The sequence below is a fragment of the Psittacula echo genome, assembly GCF_963264785.1.
Source record: "Psittacula echo genome assembly, chromosome: 2".
NCBI lineage: Eukaryota > Metazoa > Chordata > Aves > Psittaciformes > Psittacidae > Psittacula > Psittacula echo.
The window spans coordinates 160598348-160622270 of record NC_137737.1 but is presented as its reverse complement, the minus strand read 5'-3'; the positions used below and the strand labels follow the sequence as shown (position 1 = coordinate 160622270).

Here is a 23923-nt window from a genome sequence, read left to right as displayed (position 1 = left end):
TCCAGTTAAGGAAAAGGAGTGATAGAGGAGCTCAGAGGGAACTTGGTGCCCAGCCAAGGTCAACACCACAGAGAGCCCCGTCTTCACAGCAGGGCTGGGTCACAGGCTTGGTCCTGCACTTGTCCCTGTGCCCCATGCAGAGCCTCTCTGGACCAAGGTGAGGAGGATTGTGACCTCACAGTGGGGGCTTTCTGTGTGACCTCAGAGCAGAGGGATGGTGAGTTGGGGTCTCCTGCAGAGGTGGTCCAGAGATTCTGCAGCAGGGAGGATGCTGGTGAGGACATCCCCTGCATGGGTCACTGTTGGACTGCGCAGTGAAGAGGGGCTGGTGTTTGGGGAACCTCCAAGGCATCATTTGTGGACCCCATAGCAAGGTGAGACCATGGCCTGGGAACTCGGGCATGTTTGGAATGGGGACCAATCAGCCTGGTGGTCAGTGCAACAAGGACCCACAGCTGGGTCAGAGAAGGACTGCATAGCAAGGAGGGTGGTGACCCTGGCACCCTGCATGGGATACCCAAGGTCCTTGCAGCAAGGGGAGGAATGGACACTCTTCTGCTCCTTGGTGAAGCATCACCTGGAGTTCTGTGTCGAGTTTTGGGCTCCCCAGTGGAAGAGATCCATGGGGGTGGAAGAAGAATCCTTCCTGGAAAGCAGTGCCATGCCCCGCAAGGTCAAGGTGATGGGCTGTGGTTTAGATGTGGGTTTTGGGAGTGGAAATTGTGCTTGACCGACCTCTATGTCTTCTCTCTTGAAGCCACTGGGTGCTGGAGAAAGGCCCAGCAGGGTCTGTTGTTGAGCTGTACTTGAAGGCAGCTGTTGTCTGCTATAACTAGCCCTGCTATGTCAGAGGAGATGAAGCAGGTGCTATTGGAAGGTTTCTGGCAAACTGAATGATTGTGTGATTCTGTTTGCTGGGAGGGCTGGGGAGCCATGCTGGGGAGGAGAGTTAGTCAAGTGTGTGGTGGCACAGGGGCACTTCATCAGAGGCATGCACGGGGGAGCGTTATCAAATCAATAGCTCGTGCCAGTGGTGGTCTTGTGTCACATTCTGGAAGACCTCCATGTGTCAGCCTGAGTTGTTGCTGGCTGTGGTGGCATATTTCCTGCCCAAGACCTCGAGGTCCTTTTCCACCGCTCCGCTGGCCTGGCTTTGTGCTGTGTGAAGTCAGAAGACCTTTAGTAGAAGTAAGGAAGTGGAGGCGTCACAGGCTGAGATGCAGAAGATCTTTATTGAGACAAAAGAGCGAAAATGTGAAAGCATCAGGTGGTAGAGAGGTGGTCTGAGTAGGATGACCATACATTGAGGTTTTCTGTTTGAAGTACATGTAGTCAGAGTACCAAGGTCTTCCTGCCCTGAACTGGGAGGAGCCCACTAAAGGTCCTCTGAATCTTTCTTAGCCTGTGAGATGCTGGTTGTGGCAGAGAGTACCTGACATAGCAGATGGAGTGATGTGGAGAAGGAAGTGGGAGAAGAGGAGGAGGTCCATGGGTGATGGTAACAGCCAGGCTGGGCTGGCCCCTGCTTTGCTACTTTTCTTGGGGCTTTGAGAGGAGGAGCTGTGAGGAGGAAATCAGAAATAGCCCGGACATGTATCCTCAATCATTCCCATGGCTTCCATGGTGTGGGTGGCTTGTTCCAGGCATGCTGTCAATGACCCTTAGCAGATGTTGCAGCCTCTTCCTCTGCCGTAGCAGCCTAGTCTCCGAAGCCGTAGCCAAAGGCCGAAGCCCCTAGAGGAGACGGGCACTCCCTGGGCGCTGAGGACGTTGCCCACGGCAGCGGATGAGGAGGATCCGACGGCGGTGCTCTGGGGGAAGGAGCTGAGGAGCTTGGGGAAACTCCAAGGCGTCATTTGTGGACCCCGTAGCAAGGTGGGATCATGGCCTGGGAACTCTGGCTTGTGTGGAATGGGGACCTTTCATCCAGAAGGTCAGTGCAACAAGGACTCACACCTGGGTCAGATGAGGATCTCAGAGCAGGAAGGGTGGTGACCTGCGCACACTGCATGGGATACCCAAGGTCCTTGCAGCAAGGGGGAATGGGGCCATGAGTCCCCCTGTGGGTGGCCCTTGGACTCCACCTGAATGGTCTCTAGAGCCTGTGGAGACTCCATTGCAGGCGTGCTTATGAGAGTTGTCATGTTCAAGACTGTCTTTTGAGCCAGCACTGGCTCAAACCTCTGTCACGTTGTGAAAGCACCCCAGGTGTCGGTCTTTGTTGGTTGTGGTGGCATACTTCCCAGGAAAATCATTGTGTCCTTTTTCACCCACACTGATGGCCTATTGAGCCCTAGCTTTGTGCTGATCAAGGTTGGATGAGCCCTGGGAAAAGTAAAGAAGAGGAGGTGCCTGAGGCTTGGATGCAGAAATTTATTGATGAAAAAAATGGTGAAAAGGCAGGAGAACCAAGGGAACCAGTGTGAGGTAAAGTAGGGCAACCATCAGCCAGGTCCCCTGTGTGTAGCAGGTCTTGCCCTAATCCTGAGGTCTTTGTGCTTCACAGAGGGAGCAGTGCACTAGAGATTCCCAGTGAGGTTTAGGTTGTGAGATGGTGTTTGAAGTGGACTGGATCAGAATGAGAAGTGCAGAGAAGGCATTTGGAGAAGAAGAGGAGGTCCATGAGCCATGTGTCCAGGCAGCATGAGGTGGGCCCATTCTCTCCTGGATTTCAGGCATGCTGAGGCGCTGGGCCAGCTTTTATGCTACTGATACCCAACTGACTATGTCTAGGAGAAGCTGCTGTAGGTGGCCCTGCTGGAGCCTGGGGGTTGAAGCAGCTGCTTTCCAGAGGTTCCTGCTTAAATAAATGATTGTGTGATTCTGCTTGCTGAGCTGGAGAGCCATGCTGGGGAGGAGAGTTAGTCAAGTGTGTCCTGGCAGTGCTTCATCAGAGGCATGCATAGGGAGGTGTTATCAAATCATTAGTGTGAGCCAGGGATGGGCTTGTGTCACGTTCTAGAAGGCCTCCACCTCCCAGTGTGTGTCGTTGTTGGGTGTCCTGGTATATTTGCTAGGAGGGGACTAGTGGCCATACTTGACCCACCCTGAGGGCCTGTAGAGACCTTGGTAGAAGAAAGGAAGAGGAGGCACCTCAGGCTGGGATGCAGGAGAACTTTATTGAGGCAGAAGGGTTGAGAAGTCAGAAGCACCAAGTGGAAGGGAGAGGATCTGAGGTGCAAGTAGAGTGACCATTTGCCAAGGTCTTCTGCTTGGATCAGACTTTACCAGAGTGTCAAATGTTTGTGCCCTGCAGTGGGAGCAGCTCCCTGGCATTTCCCATGATGGATTTCCACTTGTGAGATGATGGTTGCAGCAGAGAGTAGCAGAAATAGCTGAAAGGGTAATGAAAGCAGGAAGTGGAAGAAGAGAAGGAGGCCCATGGGCCATGCTTCCAGGCAGCACAGGCTGGTCACGTTCTCTTCTTCTTTGAGTATTTTGAGAGCAGGAGCTGTGAAGGGCAGGTCCAGGTGTCAGAAACAGGCCAGAACTGCATTTTCAGACCCTTCCAGGGCTTGAAGGGTGTAGGTGTTTGGTGTCACAAATGTTGTTGAGGGTCCTTAGAAGATGTTGCAGCCTCTTCCTCTGCCGTAGCAGCCCAGGCCTCCGAAGCCGTAGCCAAGGCCGTAGCCGAAGCCCCCAGAGGAGACGGGCACTCCCTGGGCGCTGAGTTCGCTGCCCACGGCAGCGGATGAGGAGGATCCGACGGCGGTGCTCTGGGGGAAGGAGCTGAGGATGGGTCCTGGCAGGGTGACCAGCACGGTGGAAGGCTGGATGACGACGCGGGAGTCCTGGCACTGCCTGACACAGGGCTCGTTGCAGCTGTTGGCCAGCGGGGTGGGTCCGCAGAGGTCGTAGCAGGCCATGTCTGTGGTGTGGAGGGGCCCAGGCAGAGGAGAGGAGAGGAGAGAGGAGAGGGTGTGGGGAGAGCGGAGGGCGTGGGGGTGCGAGGGGTGGTGGTGCAGGAGGGCGAGGCAGTGGGGAGGCTGGTGTGGGGCTGTGGGGCTGTGGTGCTGGGGAGGCGTCAGGGGTGCTGAGGCTGGGGCAGAGCGTGCTGGAAGAGCCGGGCCAGGGGGGCACGAGCAGAGGGCAAGGGGCTTGGGGCTCACCTTGTTGAGCGCGCAGGAGAAGGCGTCAGCAGAGGCGAGTGAGGGACAGAGGCACTGGGCCGGCTTTTATGCTGGTCCCTGAGGGGCAGGACAGCCTTTGCGCATGGCAGCATTTGTCAGCAAGCAGCTGGTGCGTGCCACAGCCTGGCAAGTCATGAGCTGGGGAGCGTTTTCCTTCCCACAGTGCTCCCTTTGCATGTCCTCCTGTTGAGGACGTGTCCATCTGGCCCTGGCGGCAGCCTTCAAGTGACAGTGTGCGTTTGGGATGATTTGCATGGAAAGTGTCTGTCAGGGCACTCTGCAGACGTGGCCAGAGCGTTAGAGAGGTGGGGTGGTGTCAGTGAGGTCACTCGTGTGGTGTGGTTTGTGGGTGCCTTGTGAAGAGGTTTCCGATGTCCTCATAGCCATGTCAGGGGAGGGCAGTTTACAAGAGCAGGCTGTGATCCTGGGAACGGTGCTTGAGCTCTGGTTATTCCTGTGATGTGGGGAGCACTTCCAATCTGTCCAGAATATTGTGTTGGCCCAGTCGTAGCACTACCGTCTTTTATGAGTGGCACGTTTGCAGCCTGGCCTCTGGTTTGATTCAGTGCTTGATGTGGGGCACCTTATAAGTAGACCACCTTCGTAAGTGTGTTCTACTTTGAAATGACGAGTTCTGTGGACCAGGAGAGTGCTGTTCTGTTGTTTACCTCAGTATTCCTGCAAGCCTTTGATGCTTTCTCCCCTTGCATGGTCATGGGGTGTGGGGTCACCTGTGCTTGTGAGCAGCTGGCTTGAGTGCTCTCTCAGCAGGTTTAGAGATGATGCAAAATCTGGAGAGAGCCTGAGATGCTGGACGGTTGTGCTGTGCTGTAGAGGGAACAGGAGGTGCTGGGGAATGGGCAGACAGGAATGTCCTGAAGTTCAACAGGAAGAAATGTAAAGTTTTCCATGTAGGGAGGAATGGTGCCTGTTGTCAGAACGTACTGGAGACTGAGAGGCTGGGAAGCAGCTTTGCTGATACAACTTTGTGGTGGTTGTGGAGAACAAGCTCAGGATGTTGCAGGAATGCACCCTTGCAGCAAAAGAGGGCAAGAGTCCCCATGGCAGCATTGGGAAGAGATTTGCTATCAGGTTGGTGGTGTGTGGGGAGGTGTTCTTGCTCTCTTCAGTGCTGGTGAGGCTTTGTGTGGAATCCTGTGTCCCATAGAGGTCTTCTTACTAGAAGAAGGACATGGATGCAGTGGAAAGAAGCCAAAAGCAAGACCAGCAAGATGCTGTAGGGACTGGAACATTCTTGCTATGAGGAGAAGCTTAGAGAGGTGGGAGGGTTTTGTTTCAGGCAGGAGGCAAGGCTGCGCAGGGCAGATGTCATCAATGTGTCTGTATCCTTCGTGTGAGGGAATGAAGACAAGGCAGAGAGAATGTTCTCATCAGTGCCATTTCCAGGGACAGGCTGAATGGCGGAAGGCGTAAGGACGAGCCCTTTTCCTTGGAAGAGAAGGCAACACTTTTTCAGTGTGATTGTGGTCAGCAGTGGCACTGGTTGTGCAGGGAGGTGCTGGAGTCTCCAACCTTGGAGATACTGAAAACCTGACCAGACATCTTTGAGGGCGTGTTCTTGCTGACCATGCTTGAGGAGGGTGGCCTGAAATAGGTGATCCCCAGAGGTCCCTTGTGCACTAAATGATTCTGTTTGCTATGGTTCTGCTGGTTGTGATGGCCAGGTAGTTGTGCTTGAAAAGAGACTTGGTCAAGTGTGTGCTGCCGTGAGGAGCTTGTGTCAGAGGTGTGGGTAGAAGTGCATTAGCATTTCCAAGGTTTTGGCAAGGGAAGAGCTGGTGCCTGTGCTGGAAGCCCACAGGAGGGTTTTGCAGGGGATTTAATAAATTACAGTGTTCTGGTGGTCCTTTTCCACCAACTTGATGGCCTATTGAGCCCTATCTTTGTGCTGGTTGAGGTTGGATGAGCAGTGGGAGAAGTGAAGAAGAGGAAGTGTCTGAGGCTTGCATGCAGAAATTGATTGAGGAACAAAATGGTGAAAAGGCAGGAGAAGCAAGGGAACCAGTGTGAGGTAAAAGTAGTGCAACCATCAGCCAGGTCCCCTGTGTGTAGCCGGTGTTGCCCGAATCCTGAGGTCTTTGTGCCCCACAGTGTGAGCAGTGGGATTTAGATTGTGATACCCAGTGGGGTTTAGGTTGTGAGATAGTGTTTGAAGTGGACTAGATCAGAATGAGAAGTGCAGAGAAGGCATTTGGAGAAGAAGAGGAGGTCCATGAGCCATGTGTCCAGGCAGCACGAGGTGGGCCCATCCTCTCCTGGATTTCAGGCATGCTGAGGCACTGGGCCGTCTCAGTGGGGAGGCTGGTGTGGGGCTGTGGGGCTGTGGTGCTGGGGAGGCATCAGGGATGCTGAGGCTGGGGCAGAGCGTGCTGGAAGAGCCAGGCCAGGGGGGCACGAGCAGAGGGCAAGGGGCTTCAGGCTCACCTTGTTGAGCGCACAGGAGAAGGCGTCAGCAGAGGCGAGTGAGGAACGGAGGCGCTGGGCCGGCTTTTATGCTGGTCCCTGAGAGACTGAGACCGCTGAGACAAGTCTTTGTGCATGACAGCATCTTTGTGCATGGCAGCATGTTTGTGCAAGCCGCTGGTGCACGTCAGATCCTTCCAGGCAATTTGTTGTGGTTCTGTTTTCCTTCCAAGAATTCCAGAGGTTCATGTCCTCCTATTGAGGACGTGTCCTGCTGGCCCTGGCGGCACGTTTCAAGTATTAGAGACCAAAGGCTTGGTGTTGATGTTGCATTTCAGAGCATTTGGCAGAACATGCAACAAAAGATTTGGAGAGCTAGGGGTGCTGTCAGTGATGTCATCCTGTGGCACTCGTGGCTGTAGTTTGTGGGTTTCTTGCAGAGCTTTCTGATGGCTGCAATAGAGCTTATCCCTTTGTATCTGTAAGAAAATCAAGAGGGTGGATCTGGCACACTGGAGGCTGGTGAGCCCTACCTGTGCCCAGTGTCCGACTGCATTTACATTCGTTAGGTTTACAGGACAATCTCTTCTGTTATTTCAACTCTATGTCTGTAGCTCATAATGAAACACAATGAAGAACAAAGAAATCAGGGCTGTGCCCATTTTTGCCCAGTGTAGGTTAAGATGTAAATTTGCTTCTTCAGCATCCAAGCCATAACTTACAACATCTGAGTCTTCACATAGTATTCTTAGGAGAAAAAATATATCATTACCGACGAGTGGTAAGAGTGCTCCTTCTTCCTGCTCTGTCACGGTTTGGATGTTACTTGTGTCACTCCTGGAAACATGAAAGCCTCAGCATTCCAGGTGCTGCTGGATCTGCTTCAAAAGCTTTTTAGGGTTACCTGATGTTTTATACCTTCCAGATTGGAGGTCTGGTCTGATGCCTTTCCATAATTTAGTGGTTTCTGAGTGAACTGCCAGACAAAAGGTGATGTGCAGGAGACAGCAATTTCCAGGTGATAATGGCTGCATAATGCCCCTACAGCTCTTTCTTGCCACATGTTCTGCCTAAATGATGCCTCATTTTGACCTCCTGGTACTGCTGCCAGCATACCTCAGGCCGCACCAAAAGCTGGGGTACCAAAATCAGAGCAAGAGTTGAGTGAACAGTCACATGCACCCCAGGATGCGGTTTGCCCTCTTGTCTGCCAGGGCACACTGCTGCCTCCTATTGAACCTGCTGCCAGCCAGCACCCCCAGGCGCCTTTCTGCAGGGGTACTCTCCAGGAACTCCTCTCCCAGGCCGTGCTTGTGTCCAGCATGGCTCCATCCCAGGCACAGAATCCAGCGTTTGTGCTTCTTAACTTTCATGCCATTGATGGTTGCCCAATGCTCCAACCTATCTAGATCCTTCTACAAGACCTCTTATCCTTCAAGAGAATCAACAGCAGCTCCCAGTCCCATCAGCAAACTTGTGAACAGTGCATTCAACTCCTGCCTGTAGATGTATGATAAAAATATTGTCCAGAAATGGCCCTAGAATGGAGCCCTGAGGAACATTGCAGGTGACCAGTGACAAAGCACATCTAGCCCCATTCACTATGACACTTTCAGAGCTCTTCTTCAGCAGTTCTTTATCCAATATGTCATGAACCTGCTCATCTCACATTTGAACAACTTGTCCATGAGGATGTTGTGAAGGACAAGAGTTCATCCAGGGCAGATGCAAAGTCCTGTTTCTGGGGAGAAGTGACTCCGTGTAGCAGGAATATCTGGGGGCCCAATTGGTTAGAAACCATCTTAGCAGAGAAGGACGTTGTGGTCCTGATGGAGAGCAAATGGAGTATGAGATGGGAATGTACCCTTGTGAAAAAAGAGTCCACCAGTCTCCAGGGCTGCATTGAGGAATGTTGCACTGGGTAAGGGGAGGGGACCATCCCTTTTTCCTCAGAAGTGGTAAGGAGAATCCCATGTGGGATTCATTTCTTGGCTCCCCAGTGAGCAAGGACTTGGACTTTACAGAGCAAGAGCAGTGCAGGGTCACCAAGAGACGGAAGGGTCTGGATCATCTTTCGTAGAGAAGAGGTTGAGAATTGAGCAACACAAGAGTGAAGGATGTGCAGGGGGCCCATCATCAATGTGAATAAACCCTTGATGGCAGGGAAAGTAGTGGTGGGAACCCAGCTCTTGTCACTGGTGTGCATGTGCAGAAGAAGAGGCCCTGGGTACAAGGGGAAAGAGATGGGATTGCATGGGCAAACCAGGCAAGCCTTTTTCCCTGTGTGGATGGACAAAGAGTGGAAGAGGTGGTAGAGTATCTGTGCTGGAAGCTACTGAAAACCCAACTGGCCATGGTCCCACACATGCAGCTCTAGTTGCCCTGTTCATGAAAAGGGATTAAAGCACCTTCTCTGGAGAGGTTCCTGCTGTTGAAAGTGATTGTGAGGAGACTCAGGCTGGGATGCTGAAGAATTTATTGCGACAAAGGAACGAAAATGTAAAAGCACCAAAAGCACCAAGTGGAAGTGAGACAGTGAGAGGTGCAAGAGTGTGACCATGAGCAGAAAACTTCTGCTTACAGTACATTTAGGCAGAGCACTGAGTTCTTCCTGCCCTGCAGTACAAGCAGCATACGAGAGGTCCCCGGATAGTATTTGACTTGTGTGAAGGGGTTTGCAGCAGAGAGACCTGAACACGAGCAAAGAGATGATGCGAAGAAGGAAATAGTACAACAGGAGGAGGTGCAGGGGCAATATTTTCAGGCATCCTGGGCAGGCCCCGTGCCCTGTTTCCTCTGTTGTTGGCTCGAGACGAGGAGCTGCGGACAGCAGGTGAACATGTCAGGAACTGCCCAGAACTGCATCCTCAGACCTTGCCATGGGTTTCAGGGTGTAGGTGGTTGGATTCAGGTGTGCTGCCAAGGGCCCTTAGCAGATGTTGTAGCCTCTTCCTCTGCCATAGCAGCCCAGGCCTCCGAAGCCGTAGCCAAGGCCGTAGCCGAAGCCCCCAGAGGAGACGGGCACTCCCTGGGCGCTGAGTTCGCTGCCCACGGCAGCGGATGAGGAGGATCCGACGGCGGTGCTCTGGGGGAAGGAGCTGAGGATGGGTCCTGGCAGGGTGACCAGCACGGTGGAAGGCTGGATGACGACGCGGGAGTCCTGGCACTGCCTGACACAGGGCTCGTTGCAGCTGTTGGCCAGCGGGGTGGGTCCGCAGGGGCGGCAGAGGTCGTAGCAGGCCATGTCTGTGGTGTGGAGGGGCCTTGGCAGAGGAGAGGAGAGGAGAGAGGGTGTGGGGAGAGCGGAGGGCGTGGGGGTGCGAGGGACGGTGGTGCAGGAGGGCGAGGCAGTGGGGAGGCTGGTGTGGGGCTGTGGTGCTGGGGAGGCGTCAGGGGTGCTGAGGCTGGGGCAGAGCGTGCTGGAAGAGCCGGGCCAGGGGGGCAGGAGCAGAGGTCAAGGGGCTTGAGGCTCACCTTGTTGAGCGCGCAGGAGAAGGCGTCAGCAGAGGCGAGTGAGGGACAGAGGCGCTGGGCCGGCTTTTATGCTGGTCCTGGAGTGCCTGAGGGTGCTCAGGCAGTCTTTGTGCATGACAGCATGTTTGTGCAAGCAGCTGGTGTGTGTCAAATCCTTGCAAGCAATTAGTTGTGGTTGTGTTTTTCTTCCTGCAGTTCTGCAATTTCATGCCCTTCTCTTGAGGATGTGTCCATCTGGTCCTGGCGGCAGCTTTCTAGTGTGATTATGACAGGTCAAAAACTTGGTGTTGATGGTGTGTGACAGATTGTGCAAAACATGGAAACGAAGCATTGGAGAGGTGGGGGTGTCATTGGTGATGTCATCTTGCGGCGCTCCTTTGGTGCGGTTTGCGGATGTGGTGTGATGAGGGGTCCCTACGTCGTAGCAGCCCTGTCAGGCTGGTCTGGGCTTTGGCCTGTGCTGGCCGTGTGGGGCTGCCCCTTCCATCACATTCGGTCCCTCGCCACCTTGCTGCCAGGTCTCTAAGGCTGTCTGTAGGCCTGTCCTTTCCTTTTGGGTGAGCTGTGGGGGTGTCTCGGTGCCCTTTGTGCTCTAAGGTTGTCCCTTGCAATAGTGTATTTCTCTGGAAAGTGTTTTGTAGGCATAGGGCTGCCAACGTGGCTTTGTGAGAAGAGGCCTGAAACTTCCCCCATGTCTGGTAGAGCCTGTTGGGAGCATGTGTGATGCATAAGTTCATGGAGGGCCACGTCGTATGAGGGGATCCCAGGATGGACAGGGAAAGTGTGTGTGAAGGAAAGAGGAGAAGTGACAATGTGTGTTCAGCTGATCACAATCCCCAATTCCTCATCCCTTTGTGCTATTTTGGGTGAGGGGATATGTACTTCAGGAGGAAAGTTGAACCTAAAGAATGGAGGGAGAGGGGGAAGGTGTTTTCAGATTTCTTTTTATTTCCCAGAATTCTACTGACTTTTGATTTTGGTGATTTAAATTAATTTCCCTGAGTCAAGTGTGTTTTGTTGCCGTTGAAAAGCTATGAGTGATCTCCATGTCCTTATTTTGAGTCAGGATCCTTTGGTCATATTCTCCTCCTCTCATCCAGTTAAGGAAAAGGAGTGATAGAGGAGCTCAGAGGGAACTTGGTGCCCAGCCAAGGTCAACACCACAGAGAGCCCCGTCTTCACAGCAGGGCTGGGTCACAGGCTTGGTCCTGCACTTGTCCCTGTGCCCCATGCAGAGCCTCTCTGGACCAAGGTGAGGAGGATTGTGACCTCACAGTGGGGGCTTTCTGTGTGACCTCAGAGCAGAGGGATGGTGAGTTGGGGTCTCCTGCAGAGGTGGTCCAGAGATTCTGCAGCAGGGAGGATGCTGGTGAGGACATCTCCTGCATGGGTCACTGTTGGACTGCGCAGTGAAGAGGGGCTGGTGTTTGGGGAACCTCCAAGGCATCATTTGTGGACCCCATAGCAAGGTGAGACCATGGCCTGGGAACTCGGGCATGTTTGGAATGGGGACCAATCAGCCTGGTGGTCAGTGCAACAAGGACACACAGCTGGGTCAGAGAAGGACTGCATAGCAAGGAGGGTGGTGACCCTGGCACCCTGCATGGGATACCCAAGGTCCTTGCAGCAAGGGGAGGAATGGACACTCTTCTGCTCCTTGGTGAAGCATCACCTGGAGTTCTGTGTCGAGTTTTGGGCTCCCCAGTGGAAGAGATCCATGGGGGTGAAAGAAGAATCCTTCCTGGAAAGCAGTGCCATGCCCCGCAAGGTCAAGGTGATGGGCTGTGGTTTAGATGTGGGTTTTGGGAGTGGAAATTGTGCTTGACCGACCTCTATGTCTTCTCTCTTGAAGCCACTGGGTGCTGGAGAAAGGCCCAGCAGGGTCTGTTGATGAGCTGTACTTGAAGGCAGCTGTTGTCTGCTATAACTAGCCCTGCTATGTCAGAGGAGATGAAGCAGGTGCTATTGGAAGGTTTCTGGCAAACTGAATGATTGTGTGATTCTGTTTGCTGGGAGGGCTGGGGAGCCATGCTGGGGAGGAGAGTTAGTCAAGTGTGTGGTGGCACAGGGGCACTTCATCAGAGGCATGCACGGGGGAGCGTTATCAAATCAATAGCTCGTGCCAGTGGTGGTCTTGTGTCACATTCTGGAAGACCTCCATGTGTCAGCCTGAGTTGTTGCTGGCTGTGGTGGCATATTTCCTGCCCAAGACCTCGAGGTCCTTTTCCACCGCTCCGCTGGCCTGGCTTTGTGCTGTGTGAAGTCAGAAGACCTTTAGTAGAAGTAAGGAAGTGGAGGCGTCACAGGCTGAGATGCAGAAGATCTTTATTGAGACAAAAGAGCGAAAATGTGAAAGCATCAGGTGGTAGAGAGGTGGTCTGAGTAGGATGACCATACATTGAGGTTTTCTGTTTGAAGTACATGTAGTCAGAGTACCAAGGTCTTCCTGCCCTGAACTGGGAGGAGCCCACTAAAGGTCCTCTGAATCTTTCTTAGCCTGTGAGATGCTGGTTGTGGCAGAGAGTACCTGACATAGCAGATGGAGTGATGTGGAGAAGGAAGTGGGAGAAGAGGAGGAGGTCCATGGGTGATGGTAACAGACAGGCTGGGCTGGCCCCTGCTTTGCTTGCTTTCTTGATGCCTCGAGAGGAGAAGCTGTGAGGAGCAAATCAGAAATAGTCCGGACATGTATCCTCGATCATTCCCATGGCTTCCATGGTGTGGGTGGCTGGTTCCAGTCATACTGTCAATGACCCTTAGCAGATGTTGCAGCCTCTTCCTCTGCCGTAGCAGCCCAGTCTCCGAAGCCGTAGCCAAAGGCCGAAGCCCCCAGAGGAGACGGGCACTCCCTGGGCGCTGAGGACGTTGCCCACGGCAGCGGATGAGGAGGATCCGACGGCGGTGCTCTGGGGGAAGGAGCTGAGGAGCTTGGGGAAACTCCAAGGCGTCATTTGTGGACCCCGTAGCAAGGTGGGATCATGGCCTGGGAACTCTGGCTTGTGTGGAATGGGGACCTTTCATCCAGAAGGTCAGTGCAACAAGGACTCACACCTGGGTCAGATGAGGATCTCAGAGCAGGAAGGGTGGTGACCTGCGCACACTGCATGGGATACCCAAGGTCCTTGCAGCAAGGGGGAATGGGGCCATGAGTCCCCCTGTGGGTGGCCCTTGGACTCCACCTGAATGGTCTCTAGAGCCTGTGGAGACTCCATTGCAGGCGTGCTTATGAGAGTTGTCATGTTCAAGACTGTCTTTGAGCCAGCACTGGCTCAAACCTCTGTCACGTTGTGAAAGCACCCCAGGTGTCGGTCTTTGTTGGTTGTGGTGGCATACTTCCCAGGAAAATCATTGTGTCCTTTTTCACCCACACTGATGGCCTATTGAGCCCTAGCTTTGTGCTGATCAAGGTTGGATGAGCCCTGGGAAAAGTAAAGAAGAGGAGGTGCCTGAGGCTTGGATGCAGAAATTTATTGATGAAAAAAATGGTGAAAAGGCAGGAGAACCAAGGGAACCAGTGTGAGGTAAAGTAGGGCAACCATCAGCCAGGTCCCCTGTGTGTAGCAGGTCTTGCCCTAATCCTGAGGTCTTTGTGCTTCACAGAGGGAGCAGTGCACTAGAGATTCCCAGTGAGGTTTAGGTTGTGAGATGGTGTTTGAAGTGGACTGGATCAGAATGAGAAGTGCAGAGAAGGCATTTGGAGAAGAAGAGGAGGTCCATGAGCCATGTGTCCAGGCAGCATGAGGTGGGCCCATTCTCTCCTGGATTTCAGGCATGCTGAGGCGCTGGGCCAGCTTTTATGCTACTGATACCCAACTGACTATGTCTAGGAGAAGCTGCTGTAGGTGGCCCTGCTGGAGCCTGGGGGTTGAAGCAGCTGCTTTCCAGAGGTTCCTGCTTAAATAAATGATTGTGTGATTCTGCTTGCTGAGCTGGAGAGCCATGCTGGGGAGGAGAGTTAGTCAAGTGTGTCCTGGCAGTGCTTCATCAGAGGCATGCATAGGGAGGTGTTATCAAATCATTAGTGTGAGCCAGGGATGGGCTTGTGTCACGTTCTAGAAGGCCTCCACCTCCCAGTGTGTGTCGTTGTTGGGTGTCCTGGTATATTTGCTAGGAGGGGACTAGTGGCCATACTTGACCCACCCTGAGGGCCTGTAGAGACCTTGGTAGAAGAAAGGAAGAGGAGGCACCTCAGGCTGGGATGCAGGAGAACTTTATTGAGGCAGAAGGGTTGAGAAGTCAGAAGCACCAAGTGGAAGGGAGAGGATCTGAGGTGCAAGTAGAGTGACCATTTGCCAAGGTCTTCTGCTTGGATCAGACTTTACCAGAGTGTCAAATGTTTGTGCCCTGCAGTGGGAGCAGCTCCCTGGCATTTCCCATGATGGATTTCCACTTGTGAGATGATGGTTGCAGCAGAGAGTAGCAGAAATAGCTGAAAGGGTAATGAAAGCAGGAAGTGGAAGAAGAGAAGGAGGCCCATGGGCCATGCTTCCAGGCAGCACAGGCTGGTCACGTTCTCTTCTTCTTTGAGTATTTTGAGAGCAGGAGCTGTGAAGGGCAGGTCCAGGTGTCAGAAACAGGCCAGAACTGCATTTTCAGACCCTTCCAGGGCTTGAAGGGTGTAGGTGTTTGGTGTCACAAGTGTTGTTGAGGGTCCTTAGCAGATGTTGCAGCCTCTTCCTCTGCCGTAGCAGCCCAGGCCTCCGAAGCCGTAGCCAAGGCCGTAGCCGAAGCCCCCAGAGGAGACGGGCACTCCCTGGGCGCTGAGTTCGCTGCCCACGGCAGCGGATGAGGAGGATCCAACGGCGGTGCTCTGGGGGAAGGAGGTGAGGATGGGTCCTGGCAGGGTGACCAGCACGGTGGAAGGCTGGATGACGACGCGGGAGTCCTGGCACTGCCTGACACAGGGCTCGTTGCAGCTGTTGGCCAGCGGGGTGGGTCCGCAGAGGTCGTAGCAGGCCATGTCTGTGGTGTGGAGGGGCCCTGGCAGAGGAGAGGAGAGAGGAGAGGGTGTGGGGAGAGAGGAGGGCGTGGGGGTGCGAGGGGCGGTGGTGCAGGAGGGCGAGGCAGTGGGGAGGCTGGTGTGGGGCTGTGGGGCTGTGGTGCTGGGGAGGCGTCAGGGGTGCTGAGGCTGGGGCAGAGCGTGCTGGAAGAGCCGGGCCAGGGGGGCAGGAGCAGAGGGCAAGGGGCTTGAGGCTCACCTTGTTGAGCGCGCAGCAGAAGGTGTCAGCAGAGGCGAGTGAGGGACGGAGGCGCTGGGCCGGCTTTTATGCTGGTCCCCGAGGGGCGGGACAGCCTTTGCGCATGGCAGCATTTGTCAGCAAGCAGCTGGTGCGTGCCACAGCCTGGCAAGTCATGAGCTGGGGAGCGTTTTCCTTCCCACAGCGCTCCCTTTGCATGTCCTCCTGTTGAGGACGTGTCCATCTGGCCCTGGCGGCAGCCTTCAAGTGACAGTGTGCGTTTGGGATGATTTGCATGGAAAGTGTCTGTCAGGGCACTCTGCAGACATAGCCAGAGCGTTAGAGAGGTGGGGTGGTGTCAGTGAGGTCACTCGTGTGGTGTGGTTTGTGGGTGCCTTGTGAAGAGGTTTCCGATGTCCTCATAGCCATGTCAGGGGAGGGCAGTTTACAAGAGCAGGCTGTGATCCTGGGAACGGTGCTTGAGCTCTGGTTATTCCTGTGATGTGGGGAGCACTTCCAATCTGTCCAGAATATTGTGTTGGCCCAGTCGTAGCACTACCGTCTTTTATGAGTGGCACGTTTGCAGCCTGGCCTCTGGTTTGATTCAGTGCTTGATGTGGGGCACCTTATAAGTAGACCACCTTCGTAAGTGTGTTCTACTTTGAAATGACGAGTTCTGTGGACAAGGAGAGTGCTGTTCTGTTGTTTACCTCAGTATTCCTGCAACGCCTTTGATGCTTTCTCCCCTTGCATGGTCATGGGGTGTGGGGTCACCTGTGCCTGTGGGCAGCTGGCTTGAGTGCTCTCTCAGCAGGTTTAGAGATGATGCAAAATCTGGAGAGAGCCTGAGATGCTGGACGGTTGTGCCCTGCTGTAGAGGGAACAGGAGGTGCTGGGGAATGGGCAGATAGGAATGTCCTGAAGTTCAACAGGAAGAAATGTAAAGTTTTCCATGTAGGGAGGAATGGTGCCTGTTGTCAGAACGTACTGGAGACTGAGAGGCTGGGAAGCAGCTTTGCTGATACAACTTTGTGGTGGTTGTGGAGAACAAGCTCAGGATGTTGCAGGAATGCACCCTTGCAGCAAAAGAGGGCAAGAGTCCCCATGGCAGCATTGGGAAGAGATTTGCTATCAGGTTGGTGGTGTGTGGGGAGGTGTTCTTGCTCTCTTCAGTGCTGGTGAGGCTTTGTGTGGAATCCTGTGTCCCATAGAGGTCTTCTTACTAGAAGAAGGACATGGATGCAGTGGAAAGAAGCCAAAAGCAAGACCAGCAAGATGCTGTAGGGACTGGAACATTCTTGCTATGAGGAGAAGCTTAGAGAGGTGGGAGGGTTTTGTTTCAGGCAGGAGGCAAGGCTGCGCAGGGCAGATATCATCAATGTGTCTGTATCCTTAGTGTGAGGGAATGAAGACAAGGCAGAGAGAATGTTCTCATCAGTGCCATTTCCAGGGACAGGCTGAATGGCGGAAGGCGTAAGGACGAGCCCTTTTCCTTGGAAGAGAAGGCAACACTTTTTCAGTGTGGTTGTGGTCAGCAGTGGCACTGGTTGTGCAGGGAGGTGCTGGAGTCTCCAACCTTGGAGATACTGAAAACCTGACCAGACATCTTTGAGGGCGTGTTCTTGCTGACCGTGCTTGAGGAGGGTGGCCTGAAATAGGTGATCCCCAGAGGTCTCTTGTGCACTAAATGATTCTGTTTGCTATGGTTCTGCTGGTTGTGATGGCCAGGTAGTTGTGCTTGAAAAGAGACTTGGTCAAGTGTGTGCTGCCGTGAGGAGCTTGTGTCAGAGGTGTGGGTAGAAGTGCATTAGCATTTCCAAGGTTTTTGGCAAGGGAAGAGCTGGTGCCTGTGCTGGAAGCCCACAGGAGGGTTTTGCAGGGGATTTAATAAATTACTGAGGTCTGGTGGAACTTTTCCACCAACCTGATGGCCTATTGAGCCCTATCTTTGTGCTGGTTGAGGTTGGATGAGCAGTGGGAGAAGTGAAGAAGAGGAAGTGTCTGAGGCTTGCATGCAGAAATTGATTGAGGAACAAAATGGTGAAAAGGCAGGAGAAGCAAGGGAACCAGTGTGAGGTAAAAGTAGGGCAACCATCAGCCAGGTCCCCTGTGTGTAGCCGGTGTTGCCCGAATCCTGAGGTCTTTGTGCCCCACAGTGTGAGCAGTGCACTGGAGATTCCCAGTGGGGTTTAGGTTGTGAGATAGTGTTTGAAGTGGACTAGATCAGAATGAGAAGTGCGGAGAAGGCATTTGGAGAAGAAGAGGAGGTCCATGAGCCATGTGTCCAGGCAGCACGAGGTGGGCCCATTCTCTCCTGGATTTCAGGCATGCTGAGGCACTGGGCTGGCTTTTATGCTGGTCCCCGAGGGGCGGGACAGCCTTTGCGCATGGCAGCATTTGTCTGCAAGCAGCTGGTGCGTGCCACAGCCTGGCAAGTGATGATCTGTGGCGTGTTTTCCTTCCCACAGCGCTGCCTTTGCATGTCCTCCTGTTGAGGACGTGTCCATCTGGCCCTGGTGGCAGCTTTTAAGTGCAAGTATTGAAAGCCAAAAGCTTGGTTTTTTTGGCATCTTTTTGGCCAGGCAGTAAACACGACCAAAGTGTTAGAGAGGTGCGGTGTCCTGAGTGAGGTTATCCCATGGTGCTCATGTGCTGTGGTTTGCAGGTGCATTGTGAAGAAGGGGTGCCATTTCCCCACAGCCCTGTCAGGCCGCTCTGGGCTTTGAAGCTGTCCTGAGTGTGAGGGGCTTCCCCTTCGATCACATTCATTTCCTCCTGGTCTTGTTGCCAGGTCGCTAATCCTGACTTCAGACCTTGGTTGAGGTCTGTGCGTGTCTTGGTGCCCTTTGTGGTTGCAAGGTTGTCAGTGGGAGAGTGTGTTTATGTGGAAAGGTTTTGGTAGCCGTGGGTCTTCTGTGGTGCCTTCTGTGAGAAAATGCCAGAATCTTTCTCCATGTCCAATAGAGCATGTGGGAAGGACCTATGTTGGATAAGATCATGGAGGGGTCTTTCCCATTATAGTGACCCCACAGTGAAGCAGTTAAGAGTGTGATGAGGAAGGACTGGCAGAGACAGCGTGTGTTGAACGGACCACAATTACCATTCCCCTACGCCATGTGCCACTTTAGTCAAGGTTGTAAGTACTTTGAGACACAAGTGGATCCTTGAAGAAAGGAGGCATTAGGGGAAAGTGTTCTAAGAGCTGATTAATTTCTTATTTTTCCACCCTGATTTTGTTAAATGAATTTCCCCATATTGGGTCTCTTTTGCTGCCACGGGAAACTGGTGAGTGATCTCCATTTCCTTGTCTTGACTCCAGAGGTTTAGCCTTATTCCTCTCCCCCTAATGCAGTTGAGGAAGAGGAGTGATGCAGGAGCTCAGTGAGCACTTGGTGCCCAGCCAAGGTGAACCCACCACAGAGCCCCATCTTCACAGGAGAACAGGGTGACAGGCTTGTTCCTGCACCTCATCCCCATTGCCCTTTGCAAGGCCTCATTGCTCCACTGTGAGGAGGATTGTGACCTCATACTGGGGGCTTTCTTTGTGACCTCAGAGCAGAGGGATGTTGGCTTGAGTCCCCTGCAGAGGTGGTCCAAGTACACAGCAGCAGGGAGGATGCTTGTTCTGGAGACCTCCTGCACTGTTGGACCCTGCAGTGAAAAGGGGCTGGTGTCCATGATAGGCCCAAAGGCATCATTTATGAACCCCGTAGTGAGATGAGACCAGGCCTGGGGACTGTGATGTGAATGGAATGGGGACCATGCACCCCGCAGGTCAGTGCAACAAGGACACACGCTGGGGTCAGAGGAGGATCCCAGAGCAACGAGGGTGGTGACCGAGGCACATTATATGGTGTTACTATGGTCCTTGCAGCAAGGGGGTAAGTGCCATGAATCCTGTGTGAATGGCCTTGGGACCCCATCCAGATGTGCCCATGAGAGTAGGGCAACTTCATCAGAGGCGTGCTCAGGGGAACGTTGTCATTTTCAAGACTGTTTGAGCCATTTGGTGCCTCAAAGTACTGTGTCACATTGTGGAAGCAACCCAGGAGCCTGTCTTTGATGCTAGTTGTAGCGTATTTCCCAGGAGAAGACTTATGGCCTTTTCCCACTTACATGAATGACCTTCTGATACCTGACTTAGTGCTGTGTGAAGTTGGAAGAGCCTTGGTAGAAGATAGGAAGAGGAGGCATCAGGGGCTGGGATGGAGGAGAACTTTCTTGAGGCAAGAGGAATTGTGAAGAGGGGGCCCCATATCCTCACAGCATCGTTACACTGGTCTGGGCATTGGAGCTGTGTTGGCCGTGAGGGGCCTGCCCCTGCCATCGCATTCGGTCCCACTCTGCCTGGCTGCCAGGTCTCTAAGCCCATCTTTTGGCCTGTCCTTTCCCTTTGGATGTGCTCTGTGGTTGTCTTGGTGGCCTTTGGACTTGTAAGGTGTTCACTGGGTGAGTGCTTTTATGGGGAATTGTTTTGTTAGCCATTAGATGCTGTGGTGTCTTCCCTGAGAAGGTGCCAGAAGCTTTCTCCAGGTCCAGTAGAGCCTGTGGGAAGGATTCCCATAAGTTTGTGGAGGTCTGTTTCCTGTGGAAGGGGCCCCAGGATGGAGGAGGTGAAGAGTGTGAGGAGGGTGGAGTGGCAGAGACAATGTGGGGTGAACTGAACCACAATTCCCCTTCCCATCCCTCTGTGCTGTTTTGGGCAAGGGAGTCAGTGATTTCCGAGGGAAGATGAACCTTGAGGAAGAGAGAGGTTGTGGGAAGGTATTTTAAGATTTGTTTCAGTTTGTCATAATTCTACTCTGACTTTTGATTTGGGTAAATGAATTTCCCCATATTACGTCTGTTTTGCTGTCACCGAAAACCAGTGAGTGATCTCCATGTTCTTACCTCGATTTGGGAGACTTTCACCTTATTCTTCTCTCCCCTCTCCTCTGGAGGAAGAGGAGTGATAGAGCAGCTCATTGAGCACTTGTTGCCCAGCCAAGTTGTACTCACGGAGCCCCATGTTTGCAGCAGAGCTGGGTCACAGGCTTGGTCCTGCACTTGTCCCCAGTGCCCCATGCAGGGCTGTGCTGAGCCAAGGTGAGGAGGACTGTGACGTCACAGTGGGGGCTTTCTGTGTGACCTCAGAGCAGGGGGCTGGTGTCTTGTGGTCCCCTGCAGAGGTGGTCCAGAGATTCTGCAGCAGGGAGGATGGTGGTCAGGAGACCCCCTGCGTGGGTCACTATTGGGTTTCATGGTGAAGGGTTGCTGATGGCTTGGGGAAACTCCCAATTTTGTGGACCCCATAGTAAGGTGAGACCATGGCCTGGGAACTCTGGAGTGTGTGGAATGGGAACCAAGCAGCCAGGTGGTCAGTGCAACACTGACCCACACTTGGGTCAGATGATGATCTCAGAGCAGGAAGGGTGGTGACCTTTGCACATACCTCATAGGATACCCAAGGTCCTTGCAGCAGGGGGAGTCTGGACACCACCTGAGTGGTGTCATGAGTCTGTGGCAACTATCAGAGGCGTGCTCATGGGAGTGTTGTCATGTTCAAGACTGTCTTTGAGCCAGTGCTGGCTCAAACCTCTGTCAGGTTGTGAAAGCACCCCTGGTGCCAGTCTTTGTTGGTTGTGTTGGCATATTTCCCAGAAGAATCCTTGTGGCCTTTTTCACCCAGACTGACAGCCTGTTGAGCCCTGGCTTTGTGCTGCGTGAAGTTGAAACAGCTTTGGTAGAAGAAAGGGTGAGGAGGTGGCAAAGGTTGGGATGCAGGAGAACTTTATTGAGATAAAAGCATGAAAATGTACAAGCATAACGAGGAACAGAGCTGAGATGCAAGTAGGGTGACCGTGCACTGAGGTCTTCTGTATACAGTAGATACTGTCAGAGCACCGAGGTCTTCCTGGCTTGCCTGGGGAGGAACCCAGTGGAGGTCCCCCGCTGCTGTTTGCCTGTGAGATGCTGGTGTGGCACAGAGTACTGCACACAGCAGATGGGGTGGTGCAGAGAAGGAATTTGGAGAAGAGCAACACATCCATGGGCCATGTTACCAGGCATGGACCTTAGCAGGCCCTTTCCCTGCTTGCTTAGTGCCACAAGAGAAGGAGCTGCGGAAAGTGAACTGGTGTGCCAGCATTACCCCAGACGTGCATCCTCAATCCATGTCTTTGCTTCTAGAATGTAGGTGAGTGGTTTCAGGAATGTTGTCAATGTCCCTTAGCAGATGTTGTAGCCTCTTCCTCTGCCGTAGCAGCCCAGGCCTCCGAAGCCGTAGCCAAGGCCGTAGCCGAAGCCCCCAGAGGAGACGGGCACTCCCTGGGCGCTGAGTTCACTGCCCACGGCAGCGGATGAGGAGGATCCGACGGCGGTGCTCTGGGGGAAGGAGGTGAGGATGGGTCCTGGCAGGGTGACCAGCACGGTGGAAGGCTGGATGACGACGCGGGAGTCCTGGCACTGCCTGACACAGGGCTCGTTGCAGCTGTTGGCCAGCGGGGTGGGTCCGCAGGGGCGGCAGAGGTCGTAGCAGGCCATGTCTGTGGTGTGGAGGGGCCCTGGCAGAGGAGAGGAGAGAGGAGAGGAGAGGAGAGGAGAGGAGAGGAGAGAGGAGAGGGTGTGGGGAGAGCGGAGGGCGTGGGGGTGCGAGGGGCGGTGGTGCAGGAGGGCGAGGCAGTGGGGAGGCTGGTGTGGGGCTGTGGGGCTGTGGTGCTGGGGAGGCGTCAGGGGTGCTGAGGCTGGGGCAGAGCGTGCTGGAAGAGCCGGGCCAGGGGGGCAGGAGCAGAGGGCAAGGGGCTTGAGGCTCACCTTGTTGAGCGCGCAGGAGAAGGCGTCAGCAGAGGCGAGTGAGGGACAGAGGCGCTGGGCCGGCTTTTATGCTGGTCCCTGAGTGACTGAGGCGGCTGAGACAAGTCTTTGTGCACGACAGCATGTTTGTGCAAGCAGCTGGTGCATGTCACATCCTTCCAGGCAATTAGTTGTGGTTGTGTTTTCCTTCCAAGAATTGTGAATGTTCATGTCCTCCTGTTGAGGACGTGTCCTTCTGGCCCTGGCGGCAGGTTTCAAGTATTAGAGACCAAAGGCTTGGTGTTGATCGTGTATGTCAGGGCATTTGGCAGAACATGCAACAAAAGCACTGGAGAGGTGGTGGTGTCGTCAGTGATGTCATCCTGTGGCACACGTGTTCTGTGGTTTGTGGGTTTCTTGCAGTGCTTCCTGATGGCTGCAATGGAGCTCATCCCTTTGTCTCTGTAAGAAAATCAAGAGGGTGGATCTGGCCCACTAGAGGCTGGTGAGCCCTACCTGTGCCCAGTGTTAGGCTCCATTTATCTTTTTTGAGATTTACAGGAGAATCTCTTCAGTTATTTCAACTCTATGTCCTGAGGTCATAACGAAACACAATGAAAAAAACAAGAAATCAGGGCTGTACCCATCTTTTCCCTGCGTAGGTTAAGACATAAATTCACTTCTTCAGCATCCAAGTCATAACTTGCAAAATCTGAATCATCATATAGCGTACTTAGGAGGAAAAATACATAATTACCTGCCAATGGTAAGAGTGCTCCTTCTTCCTGCTCGGTCATGGTTTGGATGTTACTTGTGTCACTCCTGGAAACATGAAAGCCTCAGCATTCCAGGTGCTGCTGGATCTGCTTCAAAAGCTTTTTAGGGTTACCTGATGTTTTGTACCTTCCAGATTGGAGGTCTGGTCTGATGCCTTTCCATAATTTAGTGGTTTCTGAGTGAACTGCCAGACAAAAGGTGATGTGCAGGAGGCAGCAATTTCCAGGTGATATTGGCTGCATAATGCCTCTACAGCACTTTCTTGCCACATGTTCTGCCTAAAAGGTGCCTCATTTTGACCTTGTGACACTGGTGCCAGCATACCTCAGGCCGCACCAAAAGCTGGGGTACCAAAATCAGAGCAAGAGTTGAGTGAACAGTCACATGCACCCCAGGATGCGGTTTGCCCTCTTGTCTGCCAGGGCACACTGCTGCCTCCTATTGAACCTGCTGCCAGCCAGCACCCCCAGGCGCCTTTCTGCAGGGGTACTCTCCAGGAACTCCTCTCCCAGGCCGTGCTTGTGTCCAGCGTGGCTCCATCCCAGGCACAGAATCCAGCGTTTGTGCTTCTTAACTTTCATGCCATTGATGGTTGCCCAATGCTCCAACCTATCTAGATCCTTCTACAAGACCTCTTATCCTTCAAGAGAATCAACAGCAGCTCCCAGTCCCATCAGCAAACTTGTGAACAGTGCATTCAACTCCTGCCTGTAGATGTATGATAAAAATATTGTCCAGAAATGGCCCTAGAATGGAGCCCTGAGGAACATTGCAGGTGACCAGTGACAAAGCACATCTAGCCCCATTCACTATGACACTTTCAGAGCTCTTCTTCAGCAGTTCTTTATCCAATATGTCATGAACCTGCTCATCTCACATTTGAACAACTTGTCCATGAGGATGTTGTGAAGGACAAGAGTTCATCCAGGGCAGATGCAAAGTCCTGTTTCTGGGGAGAAGTGACTCCGTGTAGCAGGAATATCTGGGGGCCCAATTGGTTAGAAACCATCTTAGCAGAGAAGGACGTTGTGGTCCTGATGGAGAGCAAATGGAGTATGAGATGGGAACGTACCCTTGTGAAAAGAGTCCACCAGTCTCCAGGGCTGCATTGAGGAATGTTGCACTGGGTAAGGGGAGGGGACCATCCCTTTTTCCTCAGAAGTGGTAAGG

The 23923-nt window shown here is 53.4% G+C and overlaps 3 pseudogenes across 3 annotated transcripts; all 3 read right to left on the bottom strand.

Moving 5' to 3' along the window:
• Nucleotides 1-9483: 9483 nt before the first annotated feature.
• Nucleotides 9484-9798, bottom strand: LOC308217996 (feather keratin 1 pseudogene; annotated as a pseudogene). Its single transcript has one exon. The product of its transcript is annotated as a feather keratin 1 pseudogene (transcript).
• Nucleotides 9799-14682: 4884 nt separating this feature from the next.
• LOC308217942 (feather keratin 1 pseudogene) lies at nucleotides 14683-14988 on the bottom strand (annotated as a pseudogene). The gene has a single exon. The product of its transcript is annotated as a feather keratin 1 pseudogene (transcript).
• Nucleotides 14989-21412: 6424 nt separating this feature from the next.
• Nucleotides 21413-21727, bottom strand: LOC308217579 (feather keratin 1 pseudogene; annotated as a pseudogene). Its single transcript has one exon. The product of its transcript is annotated as a feather keratin 1 pseudogene (transcript).
• Nucleotides 21728-23923: the final 2196 nt, after the last annotated feature.